The sequence below is a fragment of the Desmodus rotundus genome, chromosome 5 (assembly GCF_022682495.2).
Source record: "Desmodus rotundus isolate HL8 chromosome 5, HLdesRot8A.1, whole genome shotgun sequence".
NCBI classification, from domain to species: Eukaryota; Metazoa; Chordata; class Mammalia; order Chiroptera; family Phyllostomidae; genus Desmodus; species Desmodus rotundus.
The window spans coordinates 43527484-43535637 of NC_071391.1; positions in this window are offsets into that span (position 1 = coordinate 43527484).

The window sequence follows — 8154 nt, forward strand, 5'->3', positions numbered from 1 at the left end:
GCCCTCTGTATGTCTTCCTTGGAGAAGTGTCTGTTCAAGTCCTTTGCCCATTTTTAGATTGGGTTGTTTGTCTTCCTGGAGTGGAGTTGTGTGAATTCTTTATATATTTTGGAGATCAAACCCTTGTCCTAGGTATCATTGCCAAATATGTTTTCCCATACTGTTGGTTCTCTTTTCATTTTAATGCTGTTTTCTTTAGCAGTGCAGAAGCTTTTTATTTTGATGAGATCCCATTTGTTTATTCTTTCCTTTTTGTCCCTTGTTCTAGGGGACATATCGGTGAAAATATTGGTGTGTGGAATATCTGAGATTTTCCTGCCTGTGTTATCCTCTAGGACTATAATGGTGTTATGACTTATATTTAAGTCTTTTATCCACCTTGGATTTTTTCATGTGTATGGTGTAAGTTGCTGATCAAGTTTATTATTTTGCATGTAGCATCCAGATCTCCCAACACCATTTGTTGAAGAGGCTATTTTTATTCCTCTTTATGCTTCTACCCCTTTGTCAGATATTACTTGACCATAAAGACTTGGGTTTATTTCTGGGCTCTCTAATCGTTCCACTGGTCTATGTATCTGTTCTTAGGCCAGTACCAGGCTGTTTTGATTACAGTGGCCTTTAATACAGTCTGGTATCAGGTACTGTGATCCCTTCTACTTTGTTCTTTCTCAAAATTGCTGTGGCTATTCGGGGTCATTCATGGTTCCATATACATTTTTGAAATGTTTGTCCTATATCTGTGAAATATGTCACTGGAACTTTAATAAGGATTGCGTTGAATCTATAAATTGCTTTGGGTAGTATGGACATTTTGATGATGTTAATTATTCCAATCCATGAACATGGTACATGCTTCCATTTGTTTGTGTCTTCCTTAATTTTTTCTTCATTGTTGTGTAGTTTTCTGAGTACAGGTCTTTTACCTTCTTGGATAGGTTTATTCCTAGGTACTTTATTTTTCTTGTTGCTATATCAAATGGGATTTTTTTTTTCTGATTTGTCTTTCCAATATTTCATTGTTGGTGTACAAAAATGCCTTCAATTTCTTAACATTGACTTTGTGTCCTACTGTTTTGTAAATTCACTTAGTAGGTTGAGTAGTTTTTTGGTGGTGTCTACAGGATTTTCTATATACACTATCATGTCATCTGCAAACAGTGATAGTTTTACTTCCTCCTTTCCATTTTGGATGCCTTTTATTTCTTCTTCTTGTCTGATTGCTGTGGCTAGGATTTCCAATACTATGTTGAATAGAAGTGGTGGAAGCAGACATCCTTGTCTTGTTCTTGATCTTAGTGGGAAAATTTTTAGTTTTTGCCCATTGAGTATGATGTTAGCTGTAGGTCTCTCATAATGGCCTTTATTATGTTGAGGAATGCTGCCTCTATTCCCACTTTGCTGAGTGTTTTTATCATAAATGGGTGCTGTACCTTATCAAAAGGTTTTCCTGCATCTATTGATATTATCATGTGATTTTTATCTTTCCTATTGTTTATGTAATGTATTACATTTATTGATTTATGAATATTGTACCATCCTTGCATCTCTGGGATGAATCCCACTTAATCATGGTGTATGATCTTTCTAATGTATTGCTGGATACAGTTGCCAATGTTTTGTTGATGATTTTAGCATCTATGTTCATCAACGATATTGGCCTGTAGTTTTCTTTCTTTGTTGTGTCTTTATCTAGTTTTGGGATTAGGATGATGCTAGCTCCATAAAAAGAGTTTAGGTGTCTTCCCTCATCTTGGATTTTTTTGGAATAGTCTGAGAAGGATAGGGGTTAGCTCTTCCTTAAACATTTTGTAAAATTGTCCTGTGAAATCATCTGGTCCAAGGCTTTTGTGTGCTGGGAGATTTTTGATTACTGCTTCAATTTCATCAGCTATTATTTTTCTGTTCAGGCTTTCTTCTTCTTCTGCATTCAGTTTTGGAAAGTTATATTTTTTCAGAAATTTGTCCATTTCACCCAGGTTTTCAAATTTCTTGGCATATAGTGCTTCATAGTAATTTCTTACAATACTCTGTATTTCTGTGGCTGTAATCTCTCCTCTTTCATTTTTGATTGTGTTTATTTGGGTTCTCTCTCTTTTTCTTGAGAGTCTGCTTGAAGGCTTGTCAATTTTGTTTATTGTGTCCAAGAACCAGCTCCTGGATTTACTGATCCTTAGAATTGTTCTTTTATTCTCTATGTAGTTTAATTCAGCTCTGATCTTTCTTATTTCCTTCCTTCTACTTGCTCTGGACTTTCTTTGCTGTTGTTCCTCCAGTTGTTGTAGATGTAGGGTTAGGTTGTTATGTGAAATATTTCTATCTTTTTAAGTAACCCTGTATTGCCATGAACTTACCTCTCAAACTGCCTTTGCTGTGTCTCAAAGTTTTTGGACTGGTGAGTTCATTTTCATTTTTGTCCAGAAAATTTTTGGTTTCTTCCTTGATCTCATTATTACGTCATGCATTGTTTAATAGCATGCTATTCAATCTCCATGAGTTGGAGTGTTTTTGAGTTTTTTCCTTGAGGTTCGTTCCTACTTTTAGTCCCTTGTTGTCAAAGAAAATGCTTGCTGTGATTTGAATTTTCTTGTATTTGTTGAGGCTTTTTTTGTGTCCTATCATGTGGTCTATCTTTGAAAATGTTCCATGTGCATTTGAAAAGAATATATATTTTGATTCTTTGGGATGAAAGGTTTTATGTATACCAGTTAAGTCCATTTAATCTAGGGCATTGTTCAATGACACGGTATCTTTGTTGATAATTTGTTTGGAAGGTCCATCCATTTTTGACAGTGGGGTGTTGAAATCCCTTACTATAATTGTGTTGCTGTCAATATCTTTCTTGAAGTCCTCCAAGATTTTCCTTATGTATTTGGGTTCTCATATGTTGGGTGCATATATGTTTACAATGTTTATGTCTTCTTGATGGATTCTTCCCTTGGGTATCATGAAGTGTACTTCTGTGTCTCTTTTTATGGCCCTTGTTTTGAAGTCTATTTTGTCAGATATGAGTATTGTTACACCGGCCTATTTTCCCTGTCCATTTGCTTGGAATATTTTTTTCCAACACTTCACTTTCAGTCTGTGTATGTCTTTTGTTTTGAGGTTTATCTCTTGTATGCAGCATATGTTCCAGTCATGTTTTCTCATCCATTCTGCTACTCTATGTCTTTTGATTAGAACATTTAATCCATTACATTTAAGGTTATTATTGGTACGTACTTATTCATTGCCATTTTACTTCCTTCATATCTGTGTTCCTCTCTCTCTCACTGTTTTTATTCCTTTTCTTAGAGCAATCCCTTTAGCATATCTTGCAATGCTGGTTTGGGGGATGTGTACTCCCTTAGCCTTCTTTTGTCTGGGAAACTCCTTATTTAACCTTCCATTTTAATTGAGAGTCTTGCTGGGTAGAGTTGCTTTGGTTGCAGGCCTTTGCTTTTCATTACTTGGAATATTTCTTGCCTTTCCCTACTGGCTTGGAGTATTTCCATTGAGAAGTCAGCTGCTAATCTTATCGGGGCTCCTTTGAATGTTACTTTCTGTTTCTCCCTAGCTGACTTTAAGATTCTCTCTTTGTCTTGGAATTTTGCCATTTTAATTATGATGTGTCTTGGAGAAGGCCTCTTTGGGTTCCTCTTGATTGGGACTCTCTGTGCTTCCTGGATTTGTGTGGCTTTTTCTCTCATCAAATTAGGGACGTTTTCCATCATTATTTTTTCAAACAAGTTTCTATTCCTTGTTCCTCTTCTTCTCCTCTGGTATCTCTATTGTAAGGATATTATTACATTTCATGTTGTCCTGTAGTTCCCTTAACCCCTCTTCATTCTTTTTGAGTCTTCTTTCCTTTTCTTGCTTTTTCTCAGACTTTTTTCCTACCTTTTCCTCCATCTTGCTGATTTGATCCTCTGCTTCATCTAACCTGCTTTTCATTCCTTCTACTGTGTTCTTCAATTCATAAATTATATTCTTCATTTCTCCTTGGCCCTTGTTGATTGTTTCTATGTCCTTTTTAATGTTAATATAGTTTGCAATAAGTTCCTTGAAATGTCTCTGTAGTTTTTGGTAACTCTCGGTGAGCTCATTGAGCTTCATTATAACCATTGTTTTCAACTCATCTGTCAGTTGACTTGCCTCTATTTCATTTAGAGCTCTTTCTAAAGATTCCTCCTTTTCTTTCAATTGGGGGTTGTTTCTTTGTCCTCTCATTGTTTGTGAGACTCTTCTTGTTTGCTTCTGCTTCTTAGATTGACCTGATTTGACTTCTTGACTTTGTGGTGTGAACTTCTATGGTTGAGGTCTGTGAGATTTAGTGGTGCAGTCTCCTTGATCACCAGAACTTGATGCTCTTGGGATGCCCTTTATGCTGTTTATGTTGGTTTTCCAGATGTAATTTTGTTTTGATTGTTGTTGGGTCTTCCTTTGGTGGGTCCTTCCCTCCGACTGGTTGACTGAGGTTCACACTGCCCACCACATCTCATGAGCTGTTGTGCAGGTGAAGATAGGTTGCGCTGAAGCTGATTCTTCTGTCTGTCCAAGGTTATAAGGCTCCTCTCTCTCTATTGTTCAGTTGTTTGTCCTGTTGGTTTCTTCACAATTGACTTGTAATTCCAGATTGGCCCTGGGAGAAGCTTAGTGTGACTTCCATTCACTCCACTGCCATCTTCCTCCCTCTATGTGGGCTCTCTTTTTGTAATTGTTTTGGTTGTTGTTGGGTCATTTGTTGGTGGGTTATCCCCTCTGGCTGGCTGACTGAGATTCACAAACCTACAATGTCTTCCATGCTGTTGTACAAGTGCTACGAGAATAAATCAAAACAACCCAGTACAGAAAACCCACAGCAGCAAAAATACCCTGCACCACAACTGCAATATCAATAAGAAAGAGAATAAGAATATTGTATGAAAGGAAAAATAATATGAGGTGACTAATGGAAAGACAATGATTTTGAAAGGGTAAGGTAGGAGAAATAATAAGAGTAGGGAATAGGAACAAAGCTAAGAAAGGACAAAATAAAATTTAAAATAAAAACAAGAAAGGGAAGGATGTAGGTGAAATGGATTAGGACAGGAGAATAGTAAAATATGAGATTTGAAGTAAAAAATGTAGTGAACATCTGGGAATAAAATTGAATAAATGCAACAACAACTACACAACCATAATATCAATGACAAATGAGTAGAGATTAATAAAGTGGAAAGAGAATAAAGATATTATAAGATAGGGGAAAAGAATGTGAGATGACTAATGGAAAGAATAATTGTTCTGAGAGGATGTAGGGAGGAGAAGTAGTAAGAGTGAGAAATAGACACACAGTATAGAAAGGAAAAAATTGAATTTAAAATGAAAATAAGAAAGGGAAGGAAGAAATCAAAATAAGGTAGAGACAGGAAGAGTAAATATGACATGAAATAAAACTAAAATAAAAAATAGTGAAATAATTAAAAAATTGAAGAAAAAGTGTTAAAATGTATGCAGTATAAAAAATAATGAAAAAGAATGAGGTGGAATTCACCTCAACAGAGTCTAGTGTTTGCCTACTGTTTTCTCCTTCTAGATCGTTCTCTGGTAATGTCAGATGGGGTCCCAGTCTAGCTTTAGGGAGACTGTTTGAAGCTACAAGTGATCCACAATTTGTGTCTGTCTCCTTCAGGATGGCTGGTCCTTGCTGTTCTGCCCTGCTGGCTTTTTATCAGCACAAGGCTTAGAGGTGGTTCATCTAACATCTGACAGGACCTTATGTACCACCTCCACCTGCCTCTAGAGTAGGCTTCTGGTGCAATTGGGAGGGTGGAATCCCTGGTTCTCCCCTGGGAGGTGCTGTTCAGTCTTCAGGAAAGATGGTGGTATGTTCTCCCACTCCTGCACCACAAGTCTTGGTCTGTCCCAGATTATGTCCAATAATGTATAGTTTCTGATGAATTAACTGTCCATTTCATGTGAGGGGCTAATCTGTGTAAAATGATCAGCTCTTTCCTGCTTGGTGCTGATGGCATCTCTGTATAAGAGCTGAGGCTATGCAGGACCCTAAATACCCCTTGCTGCTCAAATTTCTAATCTTTCTGCTCTACTGTTTTCAATGGAATAGGGTCCAGGGATGAGCCAGTTCAGCTTTCACATCTATTAAAAGTTCAGAAAGGGCTCATTTGGAGATTATTTTTATTTCCTATGTGGATATGCACCAGCAGGGGGTTCTTGAGCTTGGTCATACTGTTCTATGCAGTTTGCAATCCTGTAGGTGGGGTTTGGGTACACCTTCTTCTTCCCAGAGCTTTGAACTCTGTGGTGTGAGGGGACCTGCCTGATGGCAAAGAATCTCAGGTGCTCAGCTCTTGCCCATCTAGTTTCTAGCCCACTGCTCTCGCAGGAGCCTCACACCTGATCTCTCCATTTGGTGCACAGCCCTCTTCTTGCCAGGTACAGTGCGCGGGGCCCTGCAATCACTTTGCCATCCAGCTTCCTAATCTTCCTGCCTAGCTGGATTCTGTAGTTACAAACTGTGCTTTCAATCTGGTTTCTTTACTGAAAAAGCAGCTGCAAACACATGCAGGTTTCCTGTCCAGCCACATTTAAGTTCCCCTTTTAAAAAGTCTCTGCGTGGCACACACACTGCAGCACCAAGTCACTCCCCAGTTCTCCACACCCTCAACCTCTCTGAAAAGCAGAGTCTCAATCTCAGGGCTGGCTGCAGCCTGCCACTGTGTCTGACAGTTTTAGAAGATAGAATTTCTCTCTGGAACTCTCTTGTTTGATGCTGCAGCTATGGATGTGTTGCTCGTTGTGTGTATGCAACCTGGGTCTCTCCTGATTAGGGATGGGGGTTCCCTGTGCAGGACTTGTGCCTCCTGCTTCTGGAGGAGAGGGAGCAACTAAACTGCATTTTCCATCTGGTCTCCCCTGCTGCAGGCACCTCACACAGGGTATTCCCCTTCAACTTATAAAATCTCTTACCAGATGGTACAAAGCATCCCCTTTACTCTTTGGCTTCAAAAATTCATATCAGCTGAGATTCCACTGATTGTTCAGATAAGTTGTCAGAAGATCAGCTGAAATTCTGTGCTGGGGGCATGAGCAAGTGGGCTTAGCTTCCACCTACTCTGCTGCCATCTTCCTCCTCTTCTTCTTCTTAAGTCCCTTTAACATGTTTTATAATACCAGTTTGGTGGTGATGAACTCCACCTTTTTCTAATCTGGGAAGCCCTTTATGTCTCCTTCTATTCTAAATGATAGCCTTGCTGGCTAGACTAATCTAGGATGTAGGTCCTTGACTTTCATCACTTGAATGCTTCATGTTAATCTTTTCTTGCCAGCAAAATTTCCATTGAGAAATTAGCTGATAGCCTTACAGGATCCTCCTTTTAAGTAACTAACTGCTTTTTGCTTGCTGCTTTTCAGATTCTCTCTGTGTATTTTTCATTTCTCACTGGGTCTTTTTTATGCTTTCTATCTTCTATTTTTTATGTTTCCTATCTCTTTGTTGAAGTTCTCACTGAGATCATCTATTCTTCCCCTAAGTTTAGTGAGCATCTATATAACAAGTGCTTAGAATTCTTCATCTATCAGATTGCTTGTTTCCATTTTGTGTAGGATGCTAAGTCCATCCTTTGGGAGTGCCATTTGTGGTGCTAATTGGTTGGTGCTTGGATATGGTTTGAATCTGGCCACTAGATTTGTTGGTTCTTGGGCCTTTTGGGATGGGCTCTGGTGTAGGCCAAGATTAGCCACTGCCTGTGTCTGGCCCAGCACCACATGGTAGAAGCTACAAAAACATGCGAGGTTGGTGGTTGCCTGTGCTGAGCTTGGAGGTGCCTTGGAGAGATAGTACTATGTAATTCATTAGCTGTACCTTCATTTTATTCATTTTTATCAGTTCTGGTTTGGGTGGATGGTTTAAAAAGGAACAAATATTTCACACAAGAAGTGGGGAAATTGAACAATCATGGAGGTGTGTGTTCCCTGGTAAAAGACTATACTTGAAGAGTACCATCTGTTAACCTCTATGTTCTTCGTGCCTGCCAGTTGCTGGTAACATGTCACTGGCACTGTTGTACCACCATTATGTTAGGAAGGCTTCCTCATCTGTCCTGCCTAGGTCAGGAACAAAAACTGGTAATTAACTGGTGGACCCCTAAGATTCAGTGCTATTGCCCTGGC